The sequence below is a fragment of the Neopsephotus bourkii genome, unplaced genomic scaffold (genome assembly GCF_033783945.1).
Source record: "Neopsephotus bourkii isolate Nb327-2 ecotype Australia unplaced genomic scaffold, CSIRO-AGI_Nbou_v1 NB_1600, whole genome shotgun sequence".
Taxonomy (NCBI): domain Eukaryota; kingdom Metazoa; phylum Chordata; class Aves; order Psittaciformes; family Psittacidae; genus Neopsephotus; species Neopsephotus bourkii.
This window is the reverse complement of record NW_026902076.1, coordinates 4,118,945-4,143,118: the sequence shown is the minus strand read 5'-3', so window position 1 is coordinate 4,143,118 and position 24,174 is coordinate 4,118,945. Positions and strand designations below refer to the sequence as shown.

General features: G+C 41.7%; 1 protein-coding gene across 3 annotated transcripts in view; it reads right to left on the bottom strand.

Moving 5' to 3' along the window:
* Nucleotides 1-24,174, bottom strand: part of RUNX2 (RUNX family transcription factor 2) — a 160,839-nt gene that overhangs the window by 1,864 nt on the left and 134,801 nt on the right. The gene's annotated exons all lie outside the window — the stretch shown is intronic.

Genomic DNA, 24,174 nt, shown 5'->3' with positions numbered 1-24,174 from the left:
AATTGATTTATCTAGGTTAAGACAACCTAGAGAAAGCCAAGTATGGAGGTGTTAATATCTTACTATTATTATTTCTGGCATCTAAAAAATCTGATGTGAGAAATTCATTTTTATCACTGGCTGGTTTGGTATTCAGACAGCAAACTGAAACTGTGAGTCAAAATCGAATTAAGGTTTTTCCGGGTCATTTGTAACTCCAGACCAATTGGATATGCAGCCAACGTAAGTCCATCTTGGGACCACCATGTTTTCCCTAACTAAACACACATGGAGGGGATTATGACACAAAACTCAGCATGCACTCATGTCCCTGAGACGTTTATGGAAAGTTACTGCAGGTTCCTTGAAACTGTTTCCTTTCTTTGTGTACTGGATTTTTTCCCAGCATAAAGTCCCTGTGTACAAAGGAGCTCAACCCTATTCACCAGAGGTGGGCTGAGGATGCTGGATGTTGAGTTTCCAATGTGTTACTGATTGGGCTTTGCTTTTCAAAACAAAAACAAATAATAAAGCATAGTTCAAATACAGGTTCCATTTCCATCCAAACCACCAAAGTTTGCAAAGGGTGAGATGAAAGGTTCAGGTTTGGCTCAACCGTAGTGTTAACCAGAACAGTGTTTATGGTCCATATATAGCATAGCTAATCCCTGTCCACACTGGCCAAACAAACCAAATTAAATGGAATATTCTTCCATGCACTGGAGAGCAGAGGAAGCTTGACAAACCTTAAGGTAATCTGGTTTAGCATGTGACAAATAACTGTCACAAGTGATTCTTAAATGAGTTAAAGAGGAATTTGAGTTAAAATACAAAGAGTAGTAACTAATATAGACAGAAATAGACAAAAAGTCTGGTCACCAAAGGCTGCAATTTATCCAAACAGCATGACTTCCCTATCAGAAACCATGGATTTGTCATTCCCTAATTCCCCTTTTACATCTATTATTCATAGAATCATAGAATAGTTAGGGTTGGAAAGGACCTTAAGATCATCTAGTTCCAATCCCCCTGCCATGGGCAGGGACACCTCACACTAAACCATGTCACCCAAGGTCTGTCCAACCTGGCCTTGAACACTGCCAAGGATGGAGCATTCACAACCTCCCTGGGCAACCTAATCCATGCAGCCTTTTAAATACATCTTGCACAGCTTGATCAGGCTCCCATACTTCCATCTAGGACATTCCACATGGGCATGTGGGCACCCATACAGGCATATCCAGGACATGTGGAAGTTGTTGCACTGCTCACATCAATGGCTGTGTATGTCCACAGCTAACATCATGCAGCCCATGCATTCAGAGCGAATGCCTCCCTGTATGGGGTCTGATCCAACTGCTCAGTATTCAAACACCCAAACTGATGATGAAAACTTAAGAATCACAGCATCACTGAGGTTGGAAGGGACCTCTGGAGACTGTTTAGTCACAACCCCTGCCCAAAGCAGTGTCAGCTAGGGTCAATAATTTTTTTATTGGGAAAAATTGCTAGGGCATATTTGAAAGAAGCCCAAGAATAAGGAGCTCCTAAGCATGGAGCAAGCTACTACAGCTGCTTATCATATACAACAGGATGGTTCTACTTATTTCCTTCCTCTCTAAATTTGCTTGTTTTATCTGAATGTTTCAGCTCATCACAACTCTAGTGCTTGCTTTTTCTGTGCAGCCCCAGCAGAAAGAATGTCTTAACTGGAGCATCCAGGTGCACACATTCCTTCGGGATGTTAGATCTGCATATAGACAGCTGTAGCTAAGTGGAGTTGGATGGGTGACTGCAGAGAAGAGAGATGTTGAAGACACCTTGTCTTCAAGAGGCCTTCCCTAAACATATCAACCCACCTGTCCATGGTCACTCGGCATGCTCCACTACACCCTGCTTACAGAAGATGGGTAGGTACTATCGCACACTCCCACATGCAAAGACAGTCTGATCAACGTAGGCTTGTAGCTTAAAAGAAAAGTTATTTCACCTGTTAAGGAAATTAATCCTGGACTCAGAAAACCTGCTTTGAGATCCACTTAATCTGAACAACTGAACTGTAAGTGCCTAGTGAAAAAATTCCAGGAAACCACCTGAATTTTCTATGTTGCATGTAGAAGGAAAGCTCCCAAAGAGAAGGTTTGGATACATAGGCTGTATCTCACTGAACAGCCTCAGAGCCACTTTTTTTCTACTGAGCACATAGGGAGCTTGGCCTCATCCTTCAGGAGCACTGGTTTACTGAGAGGGGATTCAGGTCACCTTTAGCTTTAACAGTCTAGAGTATAGGTGTCTGTATCTTATCTAATACCCTAGCCTTCCTTCACAGTCAGTGGATTAAATAGGTGCAGCATCATCTCCTTATTGCTAGAATGCGAAATACTTGTCCTCACCTCTTTGCTGGGAATAATGAATGATAACTAACTTGAACATGGGTGTCATTCACTGAAAATGCCTCCATTTCAAAAGAGAACTCCTACACCAGGTACATAAAAATAAGATGGGTGCCCAGCTTAGAAACAGTGGATGTCTGACATTCACTTACCCTCCTGATCTACTAGGGATCTCTCAAAGAGAAAACAATTACACATCTTTGAGTCACCTATTTGCAAGTAATAAAGAATACTTCTGCACTGCCACCTCTGAGAGGACCTTGGGGTGTCAAGAGCTCACAGGACTGTAAATAGGCCAGGTAATGAGTAATGAGAGAGAACAGAGAAGCACCTCCAGGAGAGGATTTCCTGGTACTTGTCCTGCCCATGATGATGGATATTACCAAAAGATTAATAGGCTACCCTGTGAGAATGGAGAAACTAAAGTTATTTTAAATGCATCCATCTGTATGAGAGGAGCATGCATTTAACTTTTCAGGCAGTCTTGGCTATCTTAGCTGCTTTTGTTTTAGTACTGATTTAATCTGCCTTGCCACCAAATTGCTGCAAACTCTGATTTCTTAGTCTTTTGTTATCTAATAAAGGAAAGGTCTGTGGAGAAGAAACCTTGAGGGAAAAACATTCTAGCACACTGCATGGGATTCAGCTTATCTAACATTAGCCATTCAGATGGCATATAGCACAAGGCAGCCACCCTGGCTCCAGCCAAGAAAGCAGAACCTCTGGGGACAATCCATCACAAGCTATCAATTCCCTAAGAAGGGTGGGAGGATCATGCTGTAGCCTGTCCCTCCCCTCCCAGCACTTCTTGTAAGCCAAAGTCAACTATCTTAGATGGGCTGATGAACTTCTAAATGGATGAAGTTAGGTGAGCTGGATTTCCCACTTTACATATATAGATGTAGCAAGTAATTTCCTATCAAGTCAGAATAGTAGACAGTAGTGCCGCCTCTGTGTTCCTGTGGAAGGCATAAAACCATGGAGATAAGGTTTAAGGTGCAAGAGAGTAGAAACTTAGGCCACGTGAGTGCTTCAAGAAATGAGCTGGTGCTTCAGAAGGTGATACTCTTCCAAGTGAGTCAACACTGCGCAAAAAAACAATTTCAATGGTAAGGGTATTAAGATGTTGAAATGAGTAATGCAGTCCCTCTGCTGACAAAGTAACCTGCAGGAGGCCTTTGTGCATTGTCCTTTCTGCTTGGGGTTATGAAGCTTCTCTAAAGCTAGAAGCATCTGCGCGTACGCCTGTGAGACCCAGTGCATGCGCACACTCCCACTTCGTGTTGCAGCTGCTTCCCAGGAAAGCCTAAATTTATGCCTGCCTCCTCTTTCTGGTGAGAAGTGAAACTGAAGTCTTAACAGCTTGTGGTAAATGAAAGTCCAACAGCAACGTCTGCATAAGTGAGGGCAGCACTGCTTTTGCATGGACAAAGTATGTATTTGGAAGTTGAAGCTGAAGCCATCCTTTTGCACTGCTCAGGTTTCTGAGCAGATACAGAGTGGCATTGCTTCCCACTGCTGGGCTGCAGTCAATCTTAGAGGGGCTTCATGTACTGCACTGGACATAAAGACTACTAGAATAGCAAAAGCATCAATGTGACAGCTCCAGGATCAGTGTTTGTCTAATGTGTGATTTCAGGACCTGACTTTCGTTCTAGACATTGTGTCTTGGCATCTTTATTTTTTTTTTTTGTTGTATGAATCCAAACTAGCTCTGAACACTCACTTGCTTTTGAGTGAGCAACTTAGAAAATTCATAAAAACATTTGGCAGGCTTATTGTTAATTATTTTTAGATAAAGCAAATCCCATTTATATCCTAGGAGTCCACTCCTCTCTGCATATATGGATATATCCATATATTAAGATGCTGCAATCTTTAATGACAAAAGTGGTTTCATGTAATTAAATATGCTCACTCGAGCTTAGAAGTTTTGAACAAAGTATTCATTTGAACAAGTGTATTAATAAATCACAGTGTTCAAAATCAGCACTACTTCTCCAGTTTGCAAATTCAATATCACTCCTTGCTCCCACAATAAAATACTTAAAAAAAATAAATGGGATTTTGGAACTAATTGTAAGTTACCAGAACCACGCTGTAATGCAGTGTGTGGCAAAGTCTGTCCCAGAGTCCAAGACATTTCCCCAAAATACCCCAACTCTGTCTCTGTCCTGTCAAATTACTGGTTGAGTCATTTCAGCAAGGCTCCTTTCCTCTGGTCTTTTCCTTTTTAAGCAACCCAATAACAATCTGCAAGCTACTCTACAAATCCTAATTCTTTTAAGAGTTTTTCTGTCTTCATAAGCTTGTGCATATGAAGACAGAATATTTTTCTTCTTTTTTTCTTTATTATCATGTTTTTATTGTGGTCTGTTTTGGGGCCTGTTTCTCTTCTTTCAGGTACAATACACCAGGCCTCGCTGGACTGGGCTTTATGTGACTAATCACATTATGACTCCTGTGGAGTGGTGCTCTTTCAAAATTTCTTGAGTAATAGTCTGTTATGAGTACATACTTATTCCCATGTCATGCGAACAAATTTGTTCTCACAGTTTGTCGTGGGCCATCTGCTTTTTCATCTTTGTCCCTGGCTTAAATTCAGTAGGATTTTATTCACTTCCTGACAAAATGTGCATTTTTACACTCATTTGGGACCAGATTCTCCAAGAACCTGAAGTCCTTCTTTGACACCTATGGGACAAAGCCAGACTTTTTGAAGTACCCTGCAGCTCCTGCTATTTTCTAACAAAGAAGAGTCCCTGAGGATGCCCTGACATCTCAGTGTGGAGAAGGAATGAGAAAAGAGGAGGTAGGCACATTGGAGAGGTAATACTGTTGGGCAGCAGGCAATTCCTCATGACAATATTCATTGCCTAACACATTTTTCCCACTGTGCTCAAAGCACTGCACAGACGAGTCTCACACTGGCTGCACTTTATGGGAGCCGGACTGAAACACATGAAAAACTAAATGCCTTGACAGAAGTCCATTATGCAGCCAGGAGCAGAGACCCGTTTCATCTTCCCCATCAGCTAACATTGCCAATGCATCCCTCTTTTGGCTCCTTTACCCTGCCCCTCAACTAATGCATCTTCTTAAATTGGGGAAGCCTTCTTTCCCTTCCCTTTGCAGCACAGAAATAAGGCACAGCAGAAAAAGTTGTTATGTTTAAGGAGACTTCCAGCCCAGTCCTCCCTATGGTCATGCACGAACACCTCCAGCCACATGTGCTCCCTTCCCAGCAACTTGCTGAGGATGGAGAAGTGGCTGGAGAGACTGTTAGATCCTCTGAAACTAGAATAAGACTGACAGCTACTTCTAGAGAACCAAAAGAAACAGTAAGAAGAAAGCACTATAATTGATCCAACCACTTTGCCCATTTTTTCTTGTCAATGGTCAGTAAATGCTGCCTCAAAAGAAGCTATCAAAAAGTCTTCAGGAACAGTTACACCACAGTCTGTTATAGGAAATTTTCCCAGTGCTCCATTACTGAATCAGGGTTTTGGACCAGGGCAAATGTTTACACTGTTGATGATCACCTTTTACACAATACAGGCCAAAAAATTTGATTTAAGATCAGGCTCAACAACCGTATGGGTTACAACTGCAAGCAGAGCTGGTGCTTAATTACCTCTGAATCTGGCCGTTAGCTACACCAAAAGGTTTTTCCTGTCTTGAAGCAGATATCCTTTCCAACACGTTTAATTCTTCTGAGAGTCTTGTTTTTCTTTCGTTAATAACTACTATTGTGTTTCTAACTGTCCTTATTATAGTCTTAGTAGCCTTGTAAACATCCCATCCATTTTTAATTTTTTTATTTTTTGATTTTTTGTTCTTCTTTTCATTTTCCTTGTTCTTTGGCAGTGTTTTTGGCCTCAATTAATTCCTGTACCAATGATTTTCTCAGGTTAATTTTGCATTGTGTGAGGAAGTTTTTCCATTTACACAGCACATTTTTTACACTAACCAGCCAGATAGCATTGTCTCCAAAAGAGCATCTGTTTCTGCTCTTTTTACCTTTCTCAATAGCATTTTGTGCCTCACATGTTCATAGAATAAGCCTGTGATCACATGAAATTCAGCAGGTTCTAAGAGATACAAAAGAAAGGATGTATACTTCTAACCCAAAGGATGGGCCAATGAGGAACATTATAGAAATAAATCCTGAAGTTCCAGATATTTTGGGGGTTTTTTCTTTGCTGCTTTGAGATCAGTTCAATTTCTTTACATATACACTCTGGAGATTTCAAAACAGATTCAGATGTTAATCAACCAAATGTACTTATATTAACCTGCTCTGTTTTTCCAGGAAAAACACGAGACACACCATGCAATCTTATGGTTTTAGTAGCCAATGAGTCAAGTCTGGAAATTCGGTACACATGAGTCAACGAGATTTCAGGTTCCTACAGAGTGTCCAGCAAGGACATTGCCAGCAGTGAACAGGCCTCTGTTGCCTGGGCTGATTAATGAAACAAACTATGTGCAGGCTGGGTTACCCTGAGGCTTTGCCATATTACGTTTTAAATGGAATTGTCCCTCTCAGAGGCTTGACACATCAGTGTTCCCCTCTGAAACATGGTAACTGCACCTTTTCCTGGGTATTTACCATCTGATTGCCTCAGCCCAAGGCTCCTGCTAAGCCTTAGAGTCTAATGTAAGAATTTCATACCATAGCAGACCAAAGGTCCAGCAGTCCTCATCTTGTGCCATTGCTTGAGCTCTGGAAACTCACCAGAGTGGAAGAGACTACAAAAAAGAGTGCAGGAAGTCTCTTCTCCTATCTTGAGCAGAACCAAGATTGCTTGATGGGCAATGTTTGTGTGAAAGAGGGAGATGCTGAGTAGAAGGCCATGATTAGACACAGCACAAGAGAATATTTCTGGAAGATTAGCATGGCTGCTGCACTGCCTAAGAGTCTGCAGGCCAAAACCTTAGAAGCTAAAGGTGGATGCTTTGGCTGTACTATAAAGGGTCCCTGTGTGAGCTGAAGTTGACAAGGGAATGATCTTGCCTTAAGTATGCAAGAAAAGGAGCAACTAACTCATGGATTCATTAAATTTTCACGTTTCCCAGTATGTTTCACTCCTAGAGGCATAGTGCCATTTTTAGGAAAATAATCTTGTAACAAAAATCCCCTGAAACTGCACAGCTTGAGGTGCTTTTTCTCATCTTCATACACTGAGGAACCACATAGGCTATATCTTTCCTACAGAATAAATCTGGGTGGGAGACAGCCATACATGAACACCTGAGTTATACCAGTCTGGACATGAATTATTTCGCTGAATGGCCCTACTGCATCTTTGCTATTTGTGAGCTTTCCTGAGTGTGTCAGGAGAGTCGAAGTGGAGGAGGCATATCTCATAAATTTTGCATGTAGATACCCTGGGATTCTTTCCCAATCTCTTGTGTCAGATGTGGGAGAACTTGTTTGCTCCAAGGAAAGGCTTTTGGGAAAGTCCTGAAAGATTCAACTCGTGATCAAAACTGGGTCTTCACTGCAAAGCGGGTCAGTGCCAACCCGTGGCCAGACAGTACCCAGGCTGCTTATCCCTTTCTCAGGGCTTCTTACCTGGAATGGAACCACCTCCCAGGCTTGAATGAAGTTTTTAACATGTGGATTCGGTGCCTGGAGATGTACCTTTCATCTTAGCTGCCATTTCAGCTGCTAGATATGCCCAGGCAATCATGGCAGTCATCATGGAACCGCTGTCTTCTAAAAGACATTTTGTCTCCAATAACATTTTCATTTTACACCCAAGTCTAGCCAGAGGTGAATTCTTTTGTTTAATGAAGAGTCACAGCTCCTTTGGAACAACATGTTCTCCTGTAAGCTGGGTGAGCCGCTGGTTTTATTGAAGAACAGTCCTGCAGACCCAGACAATGCTGTACTTCACTACCCTTTTTGAATTACCACTCTGTCATTTCCCAGAGGAACATGATCGGCCGACCACTAAACTCTGCTTTAAGATCTTACGCCCGATCTAAATGAGACAGAATGAAGCCCTGGAGAGATTTCAACCCTTGCTTTGTTGAAACAACATTGCTTTGTTTGGAATGTATTTGCCTTTGTACTGGGGAATGAAAATGTAACCCAGTGCCCAGTTTTGAAATACATAAATACAGTGCTTTTAGTAATGTAGCATATATAAAGAGATCCACAGCATATGCTTTTTCTTACACTCCCCTTTTCCTTGGAGATCTTCAGTTTTGAAGTCTTCAAGCCTTGAGCCTTGTGACAGCTCAGAGGAGGAGGAACATATCATTTCTGTGTTACAGGCTGGCACAGTGATCCACTTAGGAAATCTGTAGCGTTTCATGTGAAATGAAACCCAGACCTGTGCTTGCAACAGCAGACTCAGCCTTCCCCTATATCCAGTTCAATTACAGAAGCCATGATCCCCACTCACAGCTGAAGTCAGTGGTCATCACTGCTTGGCTCACAGGTGTCTCTCTTGATTTACTTCAATACCCTTAGATTATGCACTTAGTCTAGGGATATATTCCACCATCTTTTCACCCTATGTTTGAATCCTGAGCTGGCAACAGCTGGACAACTGAAAGAATTGGACTATTTCCTACCCTTTCTCACAAATTCCATGTTCTTTCAATGCATCTTGGGGCAGAGATTCCATGAACCCAGGTCCTTGCTTTTCGATTACCTCTATGGCGCGATACCTTTAGCAGACGTGTACCAGCATTCAGAGAATTTGGGGTGTGATGAACATGAGAAGGATGGAAGAACCACCCTAGGTGCTCCCCAGTCCCTCATCCCTCCACCTAACCACTCTTCCCACCACATGTCCTTCTGAATAACTAACTGGAGGAGACATTCTCCCACTTGGAGAGCAAACAGAACACGTCAGCCCTGCACAAACAGAGGTACTCTTGTCTCTCTGCCTGAGCCTGTGTCCTTTGATCATCACGGGTACCAACTCTCATCTGATATTTTGGGCTGTGTAGGGTGGGCTTGGAAGCTCGCTAGGTGGAGGGAGACACCTTGGCAGGGCACGAAGGACTGATTCAGCCACTCCTCACTCTGAGTCAATATTTACCCAGCAGCTCTGGGCTTGAAGGAGGGATGGTCTCTCTTTGGGATCGCATTCCCACCCTCCTGAGCAAAGTAGCTGGAGCCATGAGATCAAGAGGGTGTTAGCAGCCTTCTCCTGGGAGCACGTCCTCTCTTTTTTAGGCTGCATTTTGGATGCAAACGGGCACGCTGTGGCTGTGTCTCTTTTTCTTGTTTTTTTTCTAATTGTAGTCTGGAGTTTTCCTTAATGGGACAGAGAAGTCTTTGAGACTGGAAATGTGCTCTTCTCTTTGTTTCTGGTAAGACATAACACTGTCCTCATGGGACCGCACTCCAACAGGGATATTTTAGTTCTGCCTGGCTCAACTTCTTGCTGGCCTGCGGTCTGATCGCTATTTGTCACTGGGACTGCAAGCACTGAGGAACAGAGCTTGCCCTCACTGCGGCTGCTCTAGTAGACTGGAGCCCTGAATTTGGCTGGGCTTCCCAAGCATTCCACGAGGCAAATAGTAACACCAATTTCAGATGGACACTGTATTCCTTGCTTACATTCCTAAAGGGCTGTGTTGTGCTGCTTTTGTCTTGTTCTCCACATTAAACATATTGCCAGATTTCACCCCGGGGGTTGTTGTGTCCTGCTGGTAGATGATTATATTCCTCTGTTTGAGACATTGAAGATGAAAGAGTGCTTTGAGATCCCTTTTGACAGATGGAGATAGCCTTCTGGCCCAGTCCCTGGTACAATTTTGTGTCCCATCCTACAGATTCTGGTCTCATATATACCAGTGTTAACCAGGAATAATTCCACTGGCATCAGTGTCATTACACCAGGGTAATCATGGGAGAAGGAGAAGAAATAGGCCTGCAGGGATTTTTTTGTTTTGTTTTGTTTTGGGGGGGGAACCATGCTGACTGTAAAACCACAGCAAAATTATTTTTAAATGAGAAAAATTTCTTTAAGACAGATCAGCCTCTTAAAAAGAGAAACAAATGGAATAAAATGCTGCAGTTCAGAAAGTCCTGCAGCATTTGGGAAATGGACCAGTTTGCTGCAAAACACGGAGTAATTACCCAAAGCCAAGCGAGTTGCAAAAAAAAAAAAAAAGAAAGACCCAGAAAATGAAGTTGCTTATGAATTACATTATCAAAAGTTCTCATAGCACAACAGATGAGATCTTACAAGCAAGTTTATTCTCAGCTACTGCATGGAAAACTATAAACCTCAGTAAGAACCACTGAGTAAACCTGAGAAAAGAAAATGACTGTGCCTGGAAATGTTTAGGGGATGATGTTTGTCAATTAATGAAATGAGAGGCCACCGTTTGCAGCTCGATGCACAACACAGACGTACACAGGCTAAGTCCAAAGAAGGAGACTTTTTCTTTTTTCTTCCCAGTAAGAGGAATGCAGGGAAATTTTGTTCTGTCCTTCATCTGAAACTGATTCTTTTCTTTCATAAAACATGGTGGTTATTGAGAAGAGAAAGTTTGCTCTGTGTGGCTGGGCGAGGGGTCACAATTACTCACATGACCAGGTTCCCGTTTGCCTTTAAGTTTGTTGATTTTGCTGACAAGCCTTTACCACTCGATTTCTTAGTTGTGTCAGCAGCTTTCCCAGCAGCGCAGTGATGCTTTTTGTGTTACACTGTGCAAACAGGAGAGCAGCTCAAGCCAAAAAATACACAGCGAGATTGTACTCCCAACTGTAAGCAACATCATCTTTTGACTAAGTTTGGATCCAGCCGCATGGTTTGGACTCATCTCTAATAGAAATACACAGGTATCTACCTCCAATGACACATTTTAATGAAAAAGGAAGTTTTTTTAAGGACACAATACATGCACCTTGTCAGGGAAAGCTCCTCCCTATGCTAAGATTTCTTAGAGAAGCCACTTGCTTTAAGTACAGGACTGCCTTAAACAGGGCTGGGGGGGGGGGGGGGGGAATTCTGGCAGCATCAGGAATCTTCAGCGTACCAAAAGGAAGAAATACCAAAGGGGCAGCTGCCTTGTAAAAAGGAGGGCTGCTTGATTATGGAAAGAAATGGAGCTGTAAAAAGACAGCATTTTGTTTTTAACAAGGACTGCAAATTGGGACTGTAGCCAACAGGGTAGTCTGCGCTAGCCCAGGACTATTAGGAGACCAAGGTCAGAAGGAGCTCGGACGCCAACAGGAATGCAAGGAGAGACAGGCTGGCGAAGCAGTGATGTGGAAGAGCTGAGGTACAGCTGCTGACATCCATAAATGACTAAATGAGCAAACTCATGCAGGATCTCAGCTTAGAAGGGAAGGAAAAAAAAAAAAACACTGAACAACAAAACCCCACTAGATGTCCATCTACAGCTCTGTTCCGTAGACATAATGGTACCATCACAGAGAAAAGGAGCCCACTTGAAGATGACATTGCCACTCTCTGGGCATTAGGAAAGTGGTTATGCCTTCAGAAATGGCTACAAGACCCCAAATCATCCCTGCATAGCTTGCACTATAGCTAATGTTTCAATACAGAAGCAGCAGAGGTTTGGAATAAAATACACTGTGTAGGATGTCAGATTGAGCTCCTGTACTTGGCCAGTCCCTGTGACATTGTAATTAGAGATGGGGCTTGAATCAAAGATCCAAATGTGGAGCAGTGCTCTGAGTGAGCCAAGATGTGTGCACCAACACTGTCATTATCCTGAATTTTGTCATTTATAACAGAATTGAAGCACTGCAATCTTCAGGACATTCAAAATTTGGGTTGAGAGAAAACCCCAAATTTGGTATTTATCCCTGCTCTTCAAAGCCCAAAGTCAGTGAAGTGCTTAAATACATAGCTGGGATATATGGAATTTTGGAAGCTGCGCTTGTGAAAAAAGTTGCCTGAAGCTGAGCTTTCCAGCATAGAGATAGACCTCTATTTTTTTGGATACCCCCAAATGAACGCCCCCCCCCCCCTTCAAGCTTTTTTGACCAAAAAAACTAATTTGACCTTAAGGAAAAAGAAGTAAATAATTTTAGCTCCATGTCTATCTCTGACTACTGTGGCTCTGATGAGAGAAGTGAATTTGTCACAGAAAAAAAGCCCAGCAAATAAAAATCTCAAAGAGGAAACTGATTAAAGTGATTTAAAATATGTAACCACACCACGACACCTGCCAGTGAAACCTAGCGCTTTGGGGTAAGATCTGCTAGTCCTGCTGAGCACCCCATGTAGCTCCCTTTCCTAGGCTGCAGTATTCCCTGCACTTGAGCAGCTTGAGTTAACAGCGCGATGTGAAACGTCCTGGTTCAAATGAACTCCTTGCCAATGTCAGCATTGAAAGTATATATTGTGGCAGAAATGACTGGAGAGTAATGCACAAAGTAATGCACTTGATCTTAGAGGAGTACAGCAGCATGGAATAACTTAGTATGCCAGGCATAGATGGTCAGGGGTTGTAGATCTCCTCTTGCTTGCCAAGGGAGCATTAGTAGTCAATGCCATTTTGAACACCCAACCCATGGCAAGGCCTACTTTGGGAGACCAAAAGTCCAGTGCAATGCCAAGTGTCTATAAAGACCCAGGCAAGCCCATTATGAAAGTTCATACTCTTGCTGCAGGTCATTTCTTTTCATCCCCAAACTTCCTGATGCACTGTAAGGACAGCCACTCTTGGAAAACCAAGAAGTCTTACTACCTGTTTGTCCAGAAGCTGTTCCATTAAAGGCCAGATTATCGTGAACAGGTGAGAAAGCAATTAACTTCTGCTTAAATTCACAGTTTTGTCTCTTTCTTACATGTATCCTGTGCAGATACTGTATAAAAAGAGCCATTGTAAAAAAACATGGCCTGAAAAAACATACCCTACAGCCGGTCATATAATTTTAATTCCTTCCTTTATCAATAGAGGCAAATAAAATCCCTCAAACTTACCAGATGCTTGCTGCAGGTACAGCAAATATTTGAGGCTGATCTTTCTTAGTGCAATTGGGAGCACAAGCATTTGGGCCCTGCACTTCTTTATCGTGAATTTTGTTTCCTCCCATGAGCCCTCAACTCCAAGTGTTTTGTGGACAAGTTTGCAAGAACAGTTTTACCAACTTTTGCCAGTGTATCATCTGCACAAGAGATAAGGAGTGCATGCGTTTCCTCTTCCAGTGCTGAATTAGATTCATTTAGCAAACTTGAGATCAACCTAAAAGTCTAATAAAAAGTATAGAAAGATAGTTTTATCCACTGTGCACTAGGAGTAGAATCAGACCCTAAAGTGGCAAATTTTAAGAAAAATCTGAGATATGTTGATCAAAGGTGGACCTATACTTATATTTTAGCACCAATAACCTGAAATAGTGGTGCTTCAAGGTTGTGGGGACTAGGTTCTTCACTTCCTAATGCTGTTGATATTCCTTACAAGTACACCATAATCTGCTGATAGATAAACAGCCCCGGGGCCATACCCTGCCATCAATTACACTTACAAGTCTGAAAAATGTGCTAGCAAATCAGAAAGGTCAAATTCAGTCAAGAGTCAATGAGACTGAAAGCACAATTTGGCTTAGAGATGTAAGCAAAGCATTTCCCTGACACATACGACACAGTACATTTCCCAGGATTCATTCTTCCTACAGAAGGAATGTGTGTTTTCATGGTTTTGAAGATGAATTAGGTTACATTTTTCTCCTGATGAGGAAATACAGGAAGCTCATCTCTCTGTGATGTGTCAGCTGTATCTTCTACAGATGAAAAACCTCTATGATCTGCTGGCGATAGTCTTGCCTCACTATAACAGAATCTCCTGCCCACCTGGAGAATATTTCACTATGATATATGATGATGATAACTTTATTTCACAGGAGATATTTTATGTAGTGTCCATTTCTTCTGGGAGAAATAGTGAGGCTGACAGGTGGAAAGTCTTGAGCTGTTGAACACTTTACCTTTTAAGGCAGGTAAAAAGTGAGTCAGGAACTATGATTTTAATTCCTGGATGTCTGACTGGTTTGGTTGTACGGACTTGGGTATCTCCTTTGGAGCCAGCATCCTTAAGCCACTAAGATCTTTGAATAAGAATTGCTATTGGCTTCACAATTTTGCTGTCCCTTAAATTTTCCCTCCCAAATACAGTAAGGATAATTCCTCCCTCCCACTGACATAGCAATTCTTAACTCCATGTTTACAAAACTCATTTTAAGTTTTGGATAAAAGGTGTTAGAGGAGCACAAAACAGTTCTGACACCTTTTTTATATAGAGGGCTTTTGAGGTTTCCTGTGATTGTCCACATTTTTGAAGATCAGTCAGCTTTTCAAATGGATTATGCAAAGTGAAAGCCTGCAACAACAGTAGGTTGGGATCAGTGACCCAGAAGGTCCTTCCAGTCTTGTGTTCCTGGAGGCTTTTCCAAGTCATACCAAGGATGTGAAAGACTACTTGTGTGGTCTGAACTTAACACCTTCAATACATACACCCCACTGAATTTTTTTGTAGCATCCATTTAATGGGGTAGAAGCAGAGGAGAGCTAGGACCCCTGTGTAAAGGTAAGAGAAAGCACAGGCTGCAACAGTGACAGAGCACCACACAAACTAGCTGACAGCTCAGGAAACTGAAGTGGTCATGCATGTCAAGAAACACCTTAACAGACACAGCTTCATCTCTCTGGCCTTGAGATCCCACCTCTAGAAGCATCACTTGTGTTATCACTGCCCATTCCATCCTGGACCTCCCTTTTAAAACCCAACAGCTAGTAGCAGTTATGACAGTGATTTTCTGGTGTAGACGCCTGTCCATATGAAACTCATCTGGAATCACCAACCTTATTTTCTTGTGGCAATTTACCATCTTACCATATGGTAATGTTTTCGGTAATGTTTTGGGCTAGATTAAAATTAGTGATGCAGTAATGTAAGATGCTTTGATCATGCTCTTAGCTAAGCCCATACTTTACCTAGCTGGAAAGTAGGTAGTGGTGTTGCTTCCTAGTGTTGGATCAGGTATGTGTTAAAGATGAATTCAGATAGGCTCGCATTCCCCCACCCCCAAGCCTATCCCATCTGAGGAAACCAATAGTTTCTGATGTTCAAATGTGCTTTGGCAGCCAAAATGTCAACCGCATGCCACCTTCGAGAAGGCCACAATTCAGTGGTTGCACATCAGACCAATCAGTCCGTATTTATAAGGTGCTTTGATATACAAGATGAAAAGACACTGTATAAATGCCCCATTCATTTAGCTTACATACAGTAGCAGCAAACATAAAAATCGTTACCCACAGGGTTAGAAAGGCGTATTCCTGTTTATTAATTGAAGACCACATAAAGAATGCTTGGTTAAAGTGTTCCATTTGCAGTGGACATTTCAGTGCTGGTCCCGCGAATGAAAATAATACTGGAAATCTGCATGGGCAAATGGCAATAAACATCAAGTTTGCACAACTCAAAGCAAAATTCTCCTTAAAACTGCAGAAAAAAAAAACTTTTATATGGGAGTATTCCTTGTTCCCTACACACCAATGGGAAGTGAGGCAAACAGTCCTTTGCCACATCAAGACTACAGTGAAATAATTATCCTAGCAAAAAAGAATTTTACTGACTATCAGCTACTCTGCAACTTAGTATGTGTCACACTTAACCACCTCTGGATTCACTGTACATCTGTTTCCCCTCTTAGGCATATAACTGAATCTTTGGATTTCTAGACCTGTACTCCTCACTTCTTTCTGTGTATCTTTGAGATACATGACCCTCCTGGTTCATTTGGAAAGCTATTCTAAATAAAACCTTTTCTGTCTGTCATCTCAGTAGTCAAGTGCTGAGTCGATACCCATTCACAGTCCCTGGGAGCATGCAGTGCCTTTCATATATCATAACCATAAAAATAAATAAATTACAAAGCAGAAAGGAGATAAGGCACAGGTTTAGGCTGCCTTTTGAAGATTTATTAAAACAAACTGGTATTTCTTATAATGTGCATGTAACCAGAATACATAATTGACAATGATAATCATTAACAGGTACTAATGTTATTTCAGAACAGAGGACAGAATGAGACAGACTAAACCTCCATGCATGCAGTAGAGGAAATCCAAACTGCGATAATTAAATGCAAATAAAGCCTGGGGGCAAAAATTCCTGGTCTCTCTAAGATAAGAGAAATGTATTCCTACCATCTATACTTCATTTATTTCTCTTGAAGACTCTAATTTGTTTTTAAGCTAATAGATCAAACATTCTTGTCACAGTTCGTACAACTGTCTCAAATATGTGAGAAGTACCCGCCAGGCGAGGACCACCAGCAATTTTTATGATTTCTTTACACTACAAATATTTGGCAGAACTGAAATCACCCAATAAAATAAACCTGTGGATTCATCTGCAGTTTTAGACTCTCTCCAAGTATTTTTTGGACTCCTTCCCAAAATAACTGATGCTCATGATATTCCAATATCAAGTGAAAATATGTCCTAATTTTCATGTCTCACTACCACTATCCGTTATTAAAGAAAAAGTAGTTTTTTTCCTAATGGACCAGGTGGCTTGGAGACACCCATGTGGTCATGAGTGAAGCTTTGGTCCAGCAGTGCTTTGGGTCTTTCATGCCGTTAGGTTAGTGGGATTAGGACATAATACAAAGGCAGAACCATGGAGCAGTGGTGGTGGAATGTTGATTCTTTCAGTACCTGCATCATCTGCCAGCTGGTGCTCAAAGAGCAATGCAACATGGGTGTCCCCATCTCTCCAGGAAAAAAGAAGCTTGAATTTGATTATGTGCAAGAATGGATTTAGGGAAAGGTTCAGTATCCTCTTTGGAAATGCCTTTGGCAAAAGGAATGGATAAAAGAATACATGTTTGAAAAGTCTTTCCAGCTCTAGTGACATTGCAGATGTCTTCAGTGAAAGCAAATCAGCATTACACAAATGTTGCAGTCACTTCTGTGAAGTTCAGATCAACTAGCTGGTACTTCAGCAAGTCAATAGCTGAGCTTTACATACATTCAGCTCTTCTTAATATTAAACCCATGCATTCATAATACTGAAGTCTTTCTGCTCCAAGCCAAAGATGAATTAATTTATAAATCACCCAAACCTCCTGCCTCCGTCATTGCATTTGCAACCTAACTACATCAGTATTTATTCACCCCACCAAGGCATCCCAGACAGCTGACATCCTAAACAGATGACACTTCCCCATTCCTGCAGACATTTTTCTCTCTAGAGGTCTTGAGCTGCACAGTTTTAGCAAGTGCTACTTGCAATATGCCTTGTAAATCCTACAAACCACTGTAAAATCTGGTGCACGGTGTCAATTTTACATGTTTTCCAGCAGAAAGGAGCATGGCTTTTGTTTCCACCAGCCTCCTGGCTGTACAGTGCCTTGTAGGTATTAATTTTTAGGGTTATCACCCACTCTGATTTTGGTAAAGCACCCTAATTTTATGAGACTCGTCTCACACCTTGTTAGACTAGCTGGCAGGCTGGTTAATATTGACTTGATGGCAGAAGAAAAACCTCTTTATTAGTACAATGCTGAATTCAAACATTGCTATTGCCCATGGATTGAAATGCTGTCCTTTCTGATATAGCCACGTTGTTCCACAGCATTCACATGAAATCAAGAGAATGGGCAAGTTGAGCTACTCAGAAATTTCTCATTTTGCTTTTCTTCTTTTTTAAGGAAAAGCTTGATTTTCCTGAAATGTTTCCATTTTCCCTAGGGATAGATCAAGGAAAGCATTTAACTTGGGGTCAACGTGAGCTGAAAATTTTCAGGTCAGGTCTAAGCAAATTAAAATTATTGTAGGTCAAGCCAGCCTGACATGAATCTGCTTTAGCTGGAGTTACACATACATGCTGAGATATGCATATCTGTTGTGATTAAATGGAGATTCACTCCGGCAAGGCAGCCCAGCCAGCAAGAACCAACCAGAAAAAATAACTTTTAAGAGGTGAATGGAGAACAACTGAAAATACTGCTTAGTGTTGAAACAGCCCAAACAAACAAAGTATTTCAAAATATTTCCCACATTCACAATAAAAGATTTTACTACAAGTATCTCATTCTACTGTGAGTTTCCAACAGTTCAGTTTGGGATCCAAATTACAGATGAAAATGACTGTTTAAAGGCAGGACACAAATCCAGATCTTTGTTCTAGTGACACATCTACTCACAGATATAAAACTATTTTGTTAACTGGCAGGTAATACTGGATCATGGTGGAATTTCCTGTGTTTCATATCCCACATATATACTACCATTTCCATTCCACAGATAGGAAACTGGGATTGCATGAGCACTGCTACATGAGCAATATAGAAAACAGTGCAAGGACATTGGAGGGCCTCTAGTTATTAAAACTAAACATCTACCAAAAACCCCTCCCTTTGAGGTAAGCTGCCTTCCAGGACAGAACCACAAAGGCACCACATGAAAATACAAAGTGGAAGATTGAAAAACAAAGAAAGGAAGGACACAGTTCTTCACAAAATGTACGGTGAATCTGCACGATCATCTTGTGCTGCAAGACATACAAGTTTGCATGAGGTCAAAAAGTGATCAGATGTTGGCAGCTTCTGTAGACAGGGGATGAAGAAGAGGAGGGTTATTTTTTGAAGCCAAGGTATTCCTCAGTATCCTCTTTGGATGATAAGAGGTCCCTTCAGTAAGCGAAAGACTGTCTGTGACCCCTGTCTCTCTACCTCTTGCCCATTATCACCAGAGTCTCTGCACTCTTCTTGAGCCAGGTCACTGGCAGCCCACTGAGTCTTTCTTGTTCTCCTGTGACACATTTCAGCTTCTACTCTTGATCTTTTCTTACAGGTTCATAGATGGCTACAGAGGGCTAGGAGATGGGATATATTGTGGCTTGGGAAACAAACCTTCTGCAGACACCAGTGTACATTTGCCTGCAATATGGAAGTGATGACCAAAACAGTCTCTTTAAAATTTATATTTCTATTCTCATGATCCCACAAACGCAGTGTCATTTACAGAGGTCGATACCAGGTTGGTACTTGCTGCAAAAGGGCCCTTCCCAGTCCTGGATAAATGCTGAAGGGCCTATTATGTAGGGTTCGCTCTTCCTCAGGAAAAAAATATCTCTGCTCCCTTAATCACCCTCTACACAAGCTGTCTATGTTTTCCTCTCCATGTGACTTCAACAATATATAACAGAATTTGACTCTCCACTTTATGCAAAAGCAAATGGGCTTTATGGTATTATTCTCAGGCATGACGGGACAGTGCAGAAAAACATAAAGAGCTAAGGAAAGCTAAGATGTACAAAAAGGGGCAAGATAGCTAAGTTTCCTGCAGGTCCAGTGCAAAGCAGCTTACACATTCAGGCAAAACAACTTCCCAGTTTTTCTACTGAAATTTCAGTGTCAGCACCAAGACAGACTGCTCTCCACAACTCAGCAACTGTAGATGGAGACACCTCCACCAACCACCTAACAGGTCCAGCTCACTGATCTGCAGATTGAACTGAACAGACAAAACCTGGAAAGTGGGAGCTGTGTCTCATATCCTCTACAAGGATCCAGTAACCCGCTCACCATTGGGTTAAGCTCCTGTTGAACATGAGCAGAGCTCCTTACATGTTGTGCAACACAATGGAAAATTGAGACCATACCATAGATGAGGACATACGAGTTACGTGGTTTGCCTGAGGCCACACAGTGAGTCAGTGGCTAAATTATAAACTTGGGAGTCCCTGGCTCCAAGTCACTTATTCAATCTATGCTGCCTCTAAGGCATATTACATTGGGGGTATTGTATGGAAATGACATTAACTTTAAAGAGCAGTGTACAGTAGAAGCAGGAGAAATAAGTGGGCTTTATTGTGGGCTGGGATTTTTTGTTGGTTTTTTTGTTTCTTTTTTAAAGCATGAAAAAAGTGACATGAGCAATTTTGCAAGCATACAGTGTAAATTAATTTTGCACAATTGGATTTCGAAACCTCCCTCCTGGATTAAAAACCTAAACACCAAGTTTCAGGCCATAATGGACCCTTCTTTTCCACTCTTCTTTTTGTCTTCTTTTTTTTTTTTTTCTTTCTCTAGCAATACTGTTAACCCCTGAAAATAGAGGTTTAATATGGAAATGCTGACAGCTCCTTAAGCAGAGCATCACATTTGCAATACTGTAATTATGCTTACTTCAAAATGTTCCAAAGAAAACAAGATTTTCTTGTTCAAACAAATCTTGAATGGTTTTAGCCCCAGAATTAAATCATTCAGACCAAAAAGGACTGTGTTAAGCATGCTGATCCAGGGCTGTACCAAGGAGATGTGGAAAGAGATAAATGCAAACTGATTTTACAATATTTACATAATTAGATCCACATCTCTGCTTTTCCCTATTGAATGAGTAAAGACCAGATTAACCTTATTATTATTATGTTTATTTGATTGACTTAGGAATTCTATCTGGATGAAAGAGAGTCTAGATGTCTTTCTCCATGCGCGCTCAGCGTGAAGCCAATCAACATGATTCTCTAAGTAACAAATTTGGTTTATGTCATCTATCAGCACGATACTGTAATACTGGATATAGATTTAGTTCAATGGGCAACTGCTTCTTAAAGACCATGCAGTTTAGAAGATTCCATCCTGCATTTTTATGTCCCCACAGAAAATTACTTGTCAGACTTTCCACTCTTGTGGAGAGGGTTGTAAGTAAATGTGTGGTGCACAAAGCGTGCATGGCACATTTAAATGGTAATGCAGTTTGGTGTAGGATGTTTGCTTATGTTGCAAGACTTTTTTTGCAGCACATTTCTGCACTGAAGAAAGGCAAAGATATACATAGGTACAGGATTTCTTTGCCAGTGGTGAGAGTAAGAGAAAAGATAAAGATTTCTTCTGCTGCTCATAATGTTTAATTTTGATTTTTATGACTGTTTCATGCAAATTATCCTTCCTAACAATATTTACTATATCCCCACTTAGTGTAAGTAATGTTAGATGAAAAAAAAGGTATTTGGTGTCAATCTCATTGCATTTGAATGGGGAAGAACAATATTATGGGCTAGTTAGGAGAAGTCCCTACAAATAGATTGTTACTTCCTTTGAAAAATTTTTACCAGCTAATTAAAAACCACCATTAGGAACCTTTTCCTGGTAGCTACCCTCACTTTCCTAAGAAGGATAAGACAGTGGGCAGAGGCTGAGATAGTTGGACTTGTTTCTCAGCTTTACATAACTAAGACAAAGCCATCTTCATACTAGACAACAAAAATATTCATTTTTTCTCTGTTTTTTATCAGTCGTGTTTACTTGAGTTGCCATGATTTACAGGCAGTCTTCTGATTATATACAACACCCAGTTCTGACTGTTTAGCGGTACTCAGAAGCATGCAATTAATCCAAAGAGATAGCCATTTGATCCAACCAGCACCATTTCTACCATGAAAGTGGCCATTTTGTAACTGTGAATGGACATCTTGTGAATGTTTCTATTTTATCTGATTTCCCATTCCTTGCTGTAATAAGCATATTGGAATTTGCCATCAGGCTGCAATCTGAAACAGTTACGTTACATGAGACTGCATGTTATCTCATTTGTGAGCTCCCCTTACCACACAGAGTTGCTTTTGACTTCCTCCCATGCACTATCACAACAGACTCCAACTCACGCGCTTTGCTTTTCTGTTGGGAAAACATTGTGTAACCTACAACACTCACACAGCAACGCTTCCCCCACAGGGAAGGAAGCCTCCAGCTAAATGAAAGCTTTGATATTAAGACCACAGCAATGTGTAAGCCCATAATAATACACTTGGACTGAAGCTCTGCTTTAGGAAAACAACAAAACAAAACACTCCTAATGAAGCTATTGGCTTGGAGGAGGTACCAAGTCCAAAATGATTTTGACTCCATATGGAATTTATATGGAATGCAACATGCAATAAAACACCAGCACACCCAGATGTGGATGTTCCCCAGCTGTCTGTCTGACGCTTTGATGGCAAGCTACAAAGACCCTTCCCTACACAGTCATCTCCACAGGAAGCAAGAGGTGACTCCATAGCGCTTGTGTATCAAATAGAGTAGTGGAAGGGAAATTTTAGAAACATAAATGTTCCACTCAGCTTTTAGTTTCTGTGTGTTTGAAACAGAGGGCTCTGAGTATCTCGATGCCTCTCAGACTCAGCGATGGGTCACACAGCCCCAAGGAAAGAAAACTCTTGGGCAGCATTGCCTCTGTGTCCCCAGGGCTTCTGCTTGGAGCGCTCGATGCAGATGTTATTTTTCCCTGCAGCTGTTGGGGGCAGTAGACAATCAATCCTGGGTTTCTGTAACCTGTATGATCCTGGGTGCGGATCATATGCAGGCTATACAAGTGCCCTGATGCCAAACGTATTTGCAAGCCACCTTGACATGTCTGTCAATTTAGGGGAAATGTAAGTCCTGCCTTGAGAACTGTGCATTTCAGTGATCCTTCGAGATACGTGGTCCAGATCAGTGCCAAATTGAGCAGAATTTATGACTGCAATATGATTTTGCAAATGCCAATTGATTTTGGCCAGAATTTTTCCATTTTCAGGCCATGAGTATCATTATTTTCGATGTCGCTGCTGAATTTTGAAACAAGTTCCAGGGAATGAGTTAAGTCCCAGGGTCAGGGAAACAGATTTGCTTTGGACACAGGCAGGAGGCAGACTGCAGGCAGAGACAAGCAAGGCAGAATCTGGGAGGTTACTTTTACACTAATGGCTACCAAAGATTACTTTTTACCTCCAAAATCCATTCTCTGCAGCCATAAGACATACTGGCCACAGTCACTACCACAGCATCCACTGAAGTGTGTGTTGGGTTGCAGGATGTGTGAAGGCCACAGCACTGATGTGCAGCAGGAGAAAGGAGCTGGATTCAGTCCATGCACCAGATATTAGTTACTTCACATTTTAGCACACTGTAGCATTCCCTGTGATACCTGTGATCAACTTTGAAATCATTTGGAAGTCATAAAGCAGAAAAGCCCAGCTTGTCCTTATCCTTAGACCTCAGAAATGAAGAGCCTTGTTCTGCGCTATGCACCCTCGGTAACCAAGGGGGAGAGGAACAGTATCCTAGAGGACAGCTGAGGACAAAATATGAAGGCATCAGAAAAAGCAGCTTGTTTTTCCACTACTAAAGAAGACCTGGCAGCTCAACCAGACTAAAGTCCTTGGAGATAGATGGGATGAGACCCGTGACCTTTGGCAGTGGTTTGGCTACCAGCTCAGAGATCCCATGCAGCTCCTAATCTCAGTCAAGCTGGACAACACTGCAGGGGGTCTGGAAGCCACCTCTATCCTCCAGCTCTCCAACTTTAGAAAACTACCTGGCTTCTCTCTTTTCTGCCCTTTTCCATCTTTTCTTTTGCTAATGAGTGAGAGGCACCTTTCCACAAAAACTCTATGGCATGAACAATGTGTGGGTTGCTTAAGCAAACCTTAGGGGAGCTGAGTTAATGTCAGCCCACCCCTGAGACCTCTGACAGACCTTTCAGGTCCCAGGATGGCCCATCAATTGCTGTCCTGAGGGCTTTGCTGCCTGGTGCTGTTTGTTTATGAAGTTTCAGGTGCTGTTTTTAACAGTGAGCTTCATGCAATGAAAAGCACAGATTTGCAGCGTAGCTGCCCATACCTGGGGCAGCAGTTTAGGCTTAGAGTTAGTGGGGTGAAATAGGAACTTTCAGGGTAGAGCTCACATTTCCTAAATAAATGGCTAAAATAACTCAGGCTTTGTGTAGTTTCCATGTGTTGTAGGAAGTACTAACTTCATGCACCTCAGCTTGACCTCCTACTCTCATCTCTGCTCAAAAGC